The sequence below is a fragment of the Entelurus aequoreus genome, linkage group LG14, assembly GCF_033978785.1.
Source record: "Entelurus aequoreus isolate RoL-2023_Sb linkage group LG14, RoL_Eaeq_v1.1, whole genome shotgun sequence".
In the NCBI taxonomy this organism is placed as follows: domain Eukaryota; kingdom Metazoa; phylum Chordata; class Actinopteri; order Syngnathiformes; family Syngnathidae; genus Entelurus; species Entelurus aequoreus.
In genome coordinates, this window is record NC_084744.1 from 41,370,610 (window position 1) to 41,382,749 (window position 12,140).

General features: G+C 43.7%; 1 long non-coding RNA gene and 1 pseudogene across 1 annotated transcript in view; one reads left to right on the top strand and one right to left on the bottom strand.

The window, feature by feature from the left end:
- The window catches only part of LOC133665394 (uncharacterized), a 707,793-nt gene that overhangs the window by 55,386 nt on the left and 640,267 nt on the right, over positions 1-12,140 (top strand). The gene's annotated exons all lie outside the window — the stretch shown is intronic.
- Positions 1,791-12,140, bottom strand: part of LOC133665234 (obg-like ATPase 1) — a 207,555-nt pseudogene continuing 197,205 nt past the window's right edge.

Below are 12,140 nucleotides of genomic sequence, written 5' to 3' on the forward strand. Positions count from 1 at the left end.
GTGAAAACATGTTTTATATTCTAGTTTCTTCAAAATAGCCACCCTTTGCTCTGATTACTGCTTTGCACACTCTTGGCATTCTCCCCAAGAGCTATTACAATTTTAAAAAATGTGTCTGGGGGGCCGGGCTGTATATATATATATATATATATATATATATATATATATATATATATATATATATATATATATAATGCATTTTTAGACAATATGATTTGCCTGAGTGGCTAGTAGACCACGAGAGTAACAAGCGGTTGCCTTTCCATTAAGAAAAATAAACTATTTTTTAGTATAAGTTTACTGGTTTCAAGAAATGTAAATGCCGAGCGCATATCATTATGTTAAGATAATGGCAATAGCATTTACTTAGTTTAAGAATATTTTTCAACCTATTAAATGATAAATAATATATATATATTGAGAAAAAAGGTATCATATTTGTTTTTTCTATCAAGAAAAGTGCACTTGTTATTAGTGAGAATATACTTATTTTAAGGTATTTTGGGGTTCATTAATGTTAGCTAATTTTACTTGTTTTAGAAAGTCTTGACAAGCCAAATTTTCTTGTTCTATTGGCAGATAATTTTGCTTAGTTCAAGTAAAATACCCCTCATTTTTGTGGGTTTTTTCTTGTTTTTGAACACTGACTTTTTTTTGCAGTGTAGGCCAGTATTTTTCAACCTTTTATGAGCCAAGGCACATTTTTTGCGTTGAAAAAATGTGGAGGCATATCACCTGCAGAAATCATTAAAAAACTAAACTCAGTTGACAGTAAAAAGTCGTTGTCGCAATTGTTGGATATGACTTTAAAGCATAACCAAGCATGCATCACTATAGCTCTTGTCTCAAAGTAGGTGTACTGTCACCACCTGTCACATCACACCCTGACTTATTTGGACTTTTTTGCTGTTTTCCTGTGTGTAGTGTTTTACTTCTTGTCTTGCACTTCTATTTTGGCGGCTTTTTCTCTTTTTTTGGTATTTTCCTGTAGCAGTTTCATGTCTTCCTTTGAGCGATATTTTCCCGCATCTACTTTGTTTTAGCAATCAAGAATATTTCAGTTGTTTTTATCCTTCTTTGAGGGAACATTGTTGATTGTCATGTCATGTTCGGATGTACATTGTCTTTGCTCCACAGTAAGTCTTTGCTGTCGTCCAGCATTCTGTTTTTGTTTACTTTGTAGCCCGTTCAGTTTTAGTTTCGTTCTGCATAGCCTTCCCTAAGATTCAATGCCTTTTCTTAGGGGCACTTACCTTTTGTTTATTCTTGGGTTAAGCATTAGACACCTTTTTACCTGCACACTGCCTCCTGCTGTTCCCGACATCTACAAAGCAATTACCTGCTGCCACCTACTGATATGGAAGAGTATTACACGGTTACTCTGCCGAGCTCTAGACAGCACCGACACTCAACAACAACACATCATTTGCAGACTATAATTACTGGTTTGCAAAACATATTTTTAACCCAAATAGGTGAAATTAAATAATCTCCCACGGCACATCAGACGGTATCTCACGGCACACTAGTGTGCCACGGCACAGTGGTTGAAAAACACTGCACTAGGCCACTGAGCAACACACCTTAAATTGTGCTATTTTTCCCAAAGTAGGCTGCAAAAGCAGCGTCTGCATCGACGCTACCGCTGTGATCGCGTAGCACAAAGCTCTCAGCTGGCCCTGCCGGCTACACCGACACACACACAGGGAGGAGGAGCCCCCGGCGAGGCCCCCAAACACTGGAATGAAAAGCGACATCAATTTTGGCACAGACATCCTCCGTCACACAGATTAGGCAGCCACAATGCGCCGGCTCCTTATCTCCGGCGGCAGGAGGAGGGCAGGCAGATCTGCACGGGATGGAAACATTCTCATGGACGTAATGGGCAAAATCAATTGTTGGCCTCCTCAATCAATGTGGCCCCCACTTTCACTGCTCAGCAGCTCACCAGTAATTGAAGTTATCCCGGGCCTGTAATGACCGTCTAAAGCACAACCATGACAAAGTTGAGCGCGGCTGATATCAGCGCGGCCGCCAGCAGGGCGGAACGCGCCGCACTGGTGTGTGCACGCGCCCTCATAATCTGTGCCGGCGGGGGGTGGGGGGGGGTTCAGGGTATGTGGGTGCGGGGCCCTTACCCGCGTGGTCCAACACGGGCCTCATCAGGTCCAACAGGGAAGAAGTACTTGATGATCCCGCTTGTTGTTGTTGTTGTTGTTGTTATTGGGGGCATAGCTCGGTTGGTAGAGTGGCCGTGCCAGCAACTTGAGGGTTTCCAGGTTCGATTCCCGCTTTCGCCATCCTGGTCACTGCCGTTGTGTCCTTGGGCAAGACACTTTACCCACCAGTGTTTCCCGTAAACTGCCAAGACACCTGTGGTGGTGGGGGCGTGACTATGGGCGTGGCTATGGGCGTGGTCACAATGACATCATCGAGTAATTTGCATAATTTACTACAATGATATTATTTTTTTCTAAAAAGGCTCAAAAAAATTTATACTTACTAATTAATAATAACTGTTTTGTTTTAAACGTCCATCCATCCATCCATTTTACAATATAATTACAACACTTTATGTACATATTTATATACAGATTTGAACAATAAGTTATTCACTGCAATATATTTATTAATTGTGGTTCTTACAAAAAATATATCTTATAAAAATATAAAAGCTAAAATGTCTCTTAAAGCTCTGCCCCTTTAATTAGTGCATACTAAATAATTTAACTTTAGCCTACTACTACAACCATATTATTTACCAGCAACATAAAGTGAAACAGAGGCAGAGGTGTCCTGCCACAGTCAGTAACAAATAAACAGAAAACAGTAGTGGTGGTAGATAGACACAAAGCTTCATCAAACATCTGATCCACTGAACAAAGAGCTCCAAAAATCTTGATCCTACACTTCTCTTTTGTAAAGTAAATCTGATCAGCCGATATGGGCATCTACATCAACTATATGATTTGCCTGAGAAGCTGGACAGGACAAAAAAATTAAAAAAAATAAAAAAATAAATAAAAAAAATTGTGGCGGCCTTAATTCTTTCGTGGCGGGCCGCCACAAATAAATGAATGTGTGGGAAACACTGCCCACCTTCTCCCAGTGCCACCCACACTGGTTTAAATGTAACTTAGATATTGGGTTTCACTATGTAAAAGCACTTTGAGTCACTAGAAAAAAGTGCTATATAAATATAATTCACATCACTTATTATTGTTGTTGGGAAGAGTGGATGGTGAGATCGACAGGCGGATCGGTGCGGCGTCTTCAGTAATGCGGACGCTGTATTGATCCGTTGTGGTGAAGAAGGAGCCGAGTCGGAAGGCAAAGCTCTCAATTTACCGGTCGATCTACGTTCCCATCCTCACCTATGGTCATGAGCTTTGGGTTATGACCGAAAGGACAAGATCACGGGTAAATGAGTTTCCTCCGCCGGGTGGCGGGTCACTCCCTTAGAGATAGGGTGAGAAGCTCTGTCATCCGGGCGGAGCTCAAAGGAAAGCCGCTGCTCCTCCACATGGAGAGGAGCCAGATGAGGTGGTTCGGGCATCTGGTCAGGATGCCACCCGAACACCTCCTTAGGGAGGTGTTTAGGGCACGTCCGACCGGTAGGAGGCCACGGGGAAGACCCAGGACACGTTGGGAAGACTATGTCTCCCGGCTGGCCTGGGAACGCCTCGGGATCCCCCGGGAAGAGCTGGGGTGAGGGAAGTCTGGGCTTACTTGCTTAGGCTGCTGCCCCCGCGACCCGACCTCGGATAAGCGGAAGAAGACTGATGGATGGATTATTGTTGTGTTTGCTGTTGTTGTTTTTGTCTCTTTGTTATCCCCCTCTTGTCCCAACAATTTCCCCCTCTGTCTTCCTTTTTTTCCCTCTTTCTATCCCCTCCGGCCCGGCTGCACCAAATGACAATATAAATACATTTAATAAAGGCAAATACAAATAAGGCAACAAGAGAAGTATCCCACACTTCTCTTTTGTAAAGTAAATTTGTACAGCCGATATGGGCATCTACATCAACTATATGATTTGCCTGAGAAGCTGGACAGGACAAAAAAAAAAAAAAGAAAAAAGGAGGAGACACAATCAGCTGTTTTATGGCCTATGATGGCAAGGCCAGGCTCCATTCATTCTAATGTAAAGCCATGAGGTGAATAAGATGGGTCACTTGGATTCACATATCCAACTCTCCAGTGCTTTCCTTGATTAATTAGCAGCTCGTAGACTCATTTAGCGTTTTTTTTAGGCATTCAGGACCACGCGTCTCCGTGAGAAAAAAAAAAAAAAAAAGACTCCGCTGTCATAATTTGTCTCTCCATAGAGGTTTTCACACCAGAACAATAAAACCAAAAGGCCCAAGTTATAATTATACCTACAGATGACAGATGACAGTTAAAAACTTAATTTAGAGGAAAACCCTTTGACTGAGTTGCTCAGTAAGAAGAGGGATCCTTTGCTTTATAATGGTAATTACTCTGCCATTTATTATTCTATCAGCACATGCAATTAAAGGAGTGCATGGAGGACACGCTTGATAATAAAATGTGCTGACACTGAATGCTAATGAACCTCCGCGTCTTGTGCTCAACTTCCTCTTCACTTTTTTTTTTTTTTTTTGCAGCGCGCTTTCCTGACTGCCACTGAAGGGGATGACTAAACGCTGCCGGGTGGTGAGTGTCCACCCACGTCTTCATTCTCACTAGTCTGCTAAAAACAAACAAGAAACCAGTTATGCAACAATCGGATGAAAATCAACTAAAAACCGGCGCTCAAATAACGAACACACTGACTTTAGGACCAGTGTGCAGCTTTAATGAAGTAAAAGTAGATGAACTTTGTCGTAACTCTGCAGGTTTACATGTTTTGGCAAACTGCCTGGTCACCCCCTCCTTACGTCACATCCAGGTGGAACTAATCATCCAGCACCAGGTATACATTTTCAGTGCTGGACCGCAAGCAGCCTTATATCAGACCTGGGCAAATTAAGGCCCGGGGGCCACATGCGGCCCCTTAAGCTTTTCAATCTGGCCCGCCGGACATTCCCAAATAATTTTTTTATATGTTTAAGATGTAAAGTGTAGCTGCCATTATGATGTGCAGTGATGTTTTCTAATGACCGTAAGTCTTCAACTATAATAAGTCTTTCAATTCTTGGAATCTGCATCATATACTAGTTACTATGGTCATCTAATTAGTTACTATGGCCACTTAATTCGTTAGTATGGTCATTTAATTAGTTACTATGGTCATCTAATTAGTTACTATGGTCATCTAATTAGTTACTATGGCCACTTAATTCATTACTATGGTCATCTAATTAGTTACTATGGTCATCTAATTAGTTACTATAGTCATCTAATTAGTTAATATGGCCACTTAATTCATTACTATGGTCATCTAATTTGTTACTATGGTAATCTAATTAATTACTATAGTAGTATAATTAGTTACTATGGCAATATAATTAGTTACTATGGTTATCTAATTAGTTCCTATAGTCATCTAATTAGTTACTATGGTCATCTAATTAGTTACTATAGTCATCTAATTAGTTACTATGGTCATCTAATTAGTTAATATGGCCACTTAATTCGTTACTATGGTCATCTAATTTGTTACTATGGTCATCTAATTAGTTACTATAGTAATATAATTAGTTACTATGGTAATATAATTAGTTACTATAGTAATCTAATTAGTTACTATGGTCATCTAATTAGTTACTATAGTCATCTAATTAGTTACTATGGTCATCTAATTAGTTAATATAATCATCTAATTAGTTACTATGGTCATCTAATTAGTTACTATGGTCATCTACTTAGTTACTATGGCCACTTAATTCGTTACTATGGTCATTTAATTAGTTACTATGGTCATCTAATTAGTTACTATGGTCATCTAATTAGTTAATATGGCCACTTAATTTGTTACTATGGTCATCTAATTCGTTACAATGGTAATATAATTAGTTACTATAGTAATATAATTAGTTACTATGGCAATATAATTAGTTACTATGGTTATCTAATTAGTTACTATAGTCATCTAATTAGTTACTAGGTCATCTAATTAGTTACTATAGTCATCTAATTAGTTACTATGGTCATCTAATTAGTTAATATGGCCACTTAATTCGTTACTATAGTAATATAATTAGTTACTATGGTAATATAATTAGTTACTATAGTCATCTAATTAGTTACTATAGTCATCGAATTAGTTACTATGGTCATCTAATTAGTTACTATAATAATCTAATTAGTTACTATGGTCATCTACTTAGTTACTATGGCCACTTAATTCGTTACTATGGTCATTTAATTAGTTACTATGGTCATCTAACTAGTTATTATGGTCATCTAATTAGTTACTATGGCCACTTAAAGGCCTACTGAAATGAATTTTTTTTATTTAAACGGGGATAGCAGATCTATTCTATGTGTCATACTTGATCATTTCGCGATATTGCCATATTTTTGCTGAAAGGATTTAGTATAGAACAACGACGATAAAGATCGCAACTTTTGGTATCTGATAAAAAAAGGCTTGCCCCTACCGGAAGTAGCGTGACGTAGTCAGTTGAACATATACGCAAAGTTCCCTATTGTTTACAATGATGGCCGCATGAAGTGAGAGAGATTCGGACCGAGAAAGCGACAACTTCCCCATTAATTTGAGCGAGGATGAAAGATTTGTGTATGAGTAAAGTGCAAGTGAAGGACTAGTGGGGAGTTGAAGCTATTCAGATAGGGAAGATGCTGTGAGAGCCGGGGGTGACCTGATATTCAGCTGGGAATGACTACAACAGTAAATAAACACAAGACATATATATACTCTATTAGCCACAACACAACCAGGCTTATATTTAATATGCCACAAATTAATCCTGCATAAAAACATCTACGTGTTTGTTATGCTAGCTCCTAGCTCCTCTGCTAGCTCCTAGCTCCATAGAACACGCCAATACAATTCAAACACCTGATCAACACACACAATCACTCAGCCCAAAAGACCGTTTACCTAACCCAATGTTCATAAAGCTTATATATTTTTAAAAAGTTACGTACGTGACGCGCACATACGGTCAAGCTATCAAATGTTTAGCAGCCAAGGCTGCATACTCACGGTACCTGGTATTCAGCTGGGAATGACTAAAACAGTAAATAAACACAAGACATATATTTACTCTATTAGCCACAACACAACCAGGCTTATATTTAATATGACACAAATTAATCCAGCATAAAAACACCTACGTCTTTGTTATGCTAACTCCTAGCTCCTATGCTAGCTCCTAGCTCCATAGAACACGCCAATACAATTCAAACACCTGATCAACACACACAATCACTCAGCCCAAAAGACCGTTCACCTAACCCAAGGTTCATAAAGCTTATATATTTTTAAAAAGTTACGTACATACGCAAAAAAAAAGTTGCGCACATACGGTCAAGCGATCAAATGTTTAGAAGCCAAAGCTGCACACTCACGGTAGCACGTCTGCGTCTTTGTCATCCAAATCAAAGTAATCCTGGTAAGAGTCTGTGTTGTCCCAGTGCTCTACAGGCGTCTGTGTATCGAAGTCAAAAGTCCTCCTGGTTAGAGTCTCTGTTATCCAAGTTCTTCCATCTTGACTGCATCTTTCGGGAATGTAAACAAAGAAGCGCCGGCTGTGTACTGTTGTTGCTGACTTCGTTCGAAAAATACATCCGTTTCGCACCGACAACTTTCTTCTTTGTTTGCTCAGCTTCTTTCTCCATAATGCAATGAACATAATTGCAACAGATTCACGAACACAGATGTCCAGAATACTGTGGAATTATGAAATGAAAACAGAGCTTTTTTGTACTGTATTCAATGGGGAAGGCATACCTCTGTTCCCCGGGCTACGTCACGCGCATACGTCATCCTCAGAGGCGTTTCGAACCGGAAGTTTAGCGGCAAATTTAAAATGTCACTTTATAAGTTAACCCGGCCGTATTGGCATGTGTTATAATGTTAAGATTTCATCATTGATATATAAACTATCAGACTGCGTGGTCGGTAGTAGTGGGTTTCAGTAGGCCTTTAATTCGTTACTATGGTCATCTAATTAGTTACTATGGTCATCTAATTAGTTACTATAGTCATCTAATTAGTTAATATGGCCACTTAATTTGTTACTATGGTCATCTAATTCATTACTATGGTAATATAATTAGTTACTATAGTAATATAATTAGTTACTATGGCAATATCATTAGTTACTATGGTTATCTAATTAGTTACTATAGTCATCTAATTAGTTACTATGGTCATCTAATTAGTTACTATAGTCATCTAATTAGTTACTATGGTCATCTAATTAGTTAATATGGCCACTTAATTCGTTACTATGGTCATCTAATTCGTTACTATGGTCATCTAATTAGTTACTATAGTAATATAATTAGTTACTATGGTAATATAATTAGTTACTATAGTTGTTAGGATCCGCTGCTCGGATCAGTTTGTTTACAGTTTAGTGTCACGTGTTTGTTTGTTTCTGTTGCCATGACGGCAGATTATGCTCAGCTGCCTCTGGTTAGTGTTTGAGACGCTCAACTGTCGTCCGGGCACTAATCAGAGGGCTATTTAGTCTTCGCCCGGGCAGCACTCTGCCTGGCTTCCTAATTTGCTTTCACGCAACAGCTAACGACCACTTTGTTTCCTGCTAGCTCTCATGCTATATTATTTTGCTTGCTAGCTCCCACGCTAGTCGTTTTTGTTTTTTCCTGTCTGATTTAGTTCCTGAATAAATCATTTTCCTACCTGCAAGCTGTGTCCGAGCCCGTCTGCATCCTTGGGAGAACACCTCGCACCACGATGCGACCCGGTCGTTACAGTAGGAAGCCAGCAAGAAGAAGTTCTCTCGCAGCGAGCATGTCGGAGGAGACGGACGAAGGTGCGTGGATGGTGTTGCGAGCGATGGAGGCGGAGACTCTCCGCTATTCCCCTTCGGAGCGCCAGGACCTGATATGGGGTCCTAACGGAAGGTTGGTCCCAATCCACTCCGTTTGGCCCGAGGACATCGCCACACCCCCGCACCACCGGACACGTCAGCGAAGACGGAAGCCGCCAAAGAGGTCTTCACTTCGCTGCCAAGACGCGCCACTCCCACAGACTCCTCCACCATCACACAGCAAGCTACATTCAGCCCAAGATTCCCCTCTTCAAAGGTCTGTTAATCCCATCAACTACCTTACCGAAGACTGTTATGACTGGCCTGTCAATCACTGGGACTGCAGCTATGACGTCATTCCGTCGGCACCCCCTGATGACACGCCGCTTGATGACGTTGTCCCGTCCATTTTGGATGACGTCATAGACAAATACTTTTTTAGACATTATGTCAATTCTTCCTGCCAGCCATTTTCTAGTGACTTTAATTCTGCAATAAAACATTATCAGGACATTTTTTTAAGGACTAAATCTAGTCAGTCCCAGTCTCAAGTGGGGGGTGACAATAGACATTTTGGACAATTTAGAGGAGAGGTTTCTGCCCTCCCCCTGACCTCCCTCCACCCACCCTTGAAGACGGTTCCAATCCGCAAGGAGCGCGTCTGGGATCCGCTTTTTGAGGGGGGGGGGCTAGTACTGGGAGCTGTGCGAGTGGGGTGGCACAACGGCGTGCTAAGCCGCAACCTCCTGCTCGGCCACCGCCACCTGTCCTTCGGCGGGCTAAGCCGCAACCTCCTGCTCGGCCACCGCCACCTGTCCTTCGGCCTGCTAAGCCGCAACCGCCAGCTAGGCCACCTGCACCTAAGCTAGCGCCAAGGCTAAGGCTAGCACCAGCTCCACCACAGGTTCCAGTACCTGCACCTCGGCTGGTTCCCACACCAGTACCTGCACCTCGACTGGTTCCCACACCAGTACCTGCACCTCGGCTGGTTCCCACACCAGTACCTGCACCTCGGCTGGTTCCCACACCAGTACCTGCACCTCGACTGGTTCCCACACCAGTACCTGCTCCACGGCTGGTTCCCGCACCAGTACCTGCACCACGACTGGTTCTCGCACCAGTACCTGCACCACGACTGGTTCTCGCACCAGTACCTGCACCACGACTGGTTCTCGCACCAGTACCTGCACCACGGCTGGTTCTCGCACCAGCACCTGTACCACGACTGGTTCTCGCACCAGTACCTGCACAACGACTGGTTCTTGCACCAGTACCTGCACCACGGCTGGTTCTCGCACCAGCACCTGTACTACGACTGGTTCTCGCACCAGCACCGGCTGCCACGACAGCGACTCCGGCTGCCACGACAGCGACTCCGGCTGCCACGACAGCGACTCCTGCTGCCACGACAGCGACTCCTGCTGCCACGACAGCGACTCCTGCTGCCACGACAGCGACTCCGGCTGCCACGACAGCGACTCCGGCTGCCACGACAGCGACTCCGGCTGCCACGACAGCGACTCCGGCTGCCACGATAGCGACTCCTGCTGCCACGACAGCGACTCCTGCTGCCACGACAGCGACTCCGGCTGCCACGACAGCGACTCCGGCTGCCACGACAGCGACTCCGGCTGCCACGACAGCGACTCCGGCTGCCACGACAGCGACTCCGGCTGCCACGACAGCGACTCCTGCTGCCACGACAGCGACTCCTGCTGCCACGACAGCGACTCCGGCTGCCACGACAGCGACTCCGGCTGCCACGACAGCGACTCCGGCTGCCGCGACAGCGACTCCTCCGGCTTCCACGGCGACGTCGACTCCTCCGGCTTCCACGGCGACGTCGACTCCTACCGCTTCCACGGCGACATCTCAGCGACCTCGAGTGGTCCGGCGGCGCAAGCGGAAAGCAGGTCCCCGCATGCAGCCCTCGAGGACTCAGAGGCTGCTGAAATTCTGGCGCCACTCACGCCCACCTTCTCGGCGGCCACAAATGTGGCCTTACCGTGGTCGCCCGCCTTGCCCGCCTCGCCAGCGGCGGCGGCGTTCCATTCGCCGCCGCCACCTGACCCTTCCCCGGTGGATTCGGGGACACGTGGCCTGGCGACCCACCACCAAGTCACCCCCCCGCCCGCCCTTGACTCGTGAACTATTGCTTGTTTTTTTTGGGTTCCAGTTGTTTTTTTGTTTTCAAGGGACATCTGGAATCTGTCCTTTTAGGGGGGGGGTACTGTTAGGATCCGCTGCTCGGATCAGTTTGTTTACAGTTTAGTGTCACGTGTTTGTTTGTTTCTGTTGCCATGACGGCAGATTATGCTCAGCTGCCTCTGGTTAGTGTTCGAGACGCTCACCTGTCGTCCGGGCACTAATCAGAGGGCTATTTAGTCTTCGCCCGGGCAGCACTCTGCCTGGCTTCCTAATTTGCTTTCACGCAACAGCTAACGACCACTTTGTTTCCTGCTAGCTCTCATGCTATATTATTTTGCTTGCTAGCTCCCACGCTAGTCGTTTTTGTTTTTTCCTGTCTGATTTAGTTCCTGAATAAATCATTTTCCTACCTGCAAGCTGTGTCCGAGCCCGTCTGCATCCTTGGGAGAACACCTCGCACCACGATGCGACCCGGTCGTTACAATAGTCATCTAATTAGTTACTATGGTCATCTAATTAGTTACTATAGTCATCTAATTAGTTACTATGGTCATCTAATTAGTTACTATAATCATCTAATTAGTTACTATGGTCATCTAATTAGTTACTATGGTCATCTAATTAGTTACTGCATGGCGAAGTTGGTAGAGTGGCCGTGCCAGCAATCGGAGGTTTGCTGGTTACTGGGGTTCAATCCCCACCTTCTACCATCCTAGTCACGTCCGTTGTGTCCTTGGGCAAGACACTTCACCCTTGCTCCTGATGGCTGCTGGTTAGCGCCTTGCATGGCAGCTCCCGCCATCAGTGTGTGAATGTGTGTGTGAATGGGTGAATGTGGAAATAGTGTCAAAGTGCTTTGAGTACCTTGAAGGTAGAAATGCGCTATACAAGTATAACCCATTTATCATTTATCATTACTATGGTAATATAATTAGTTACTATGGTTATCGAATTAGTTACTATAGTCATCTAATTAGTTACTATGGTCATCTAATTAGTTACTATAATCATCTAATTAGTTACTATAGTCATCTAATTAGTTACTATGGTCATCTAATTAGT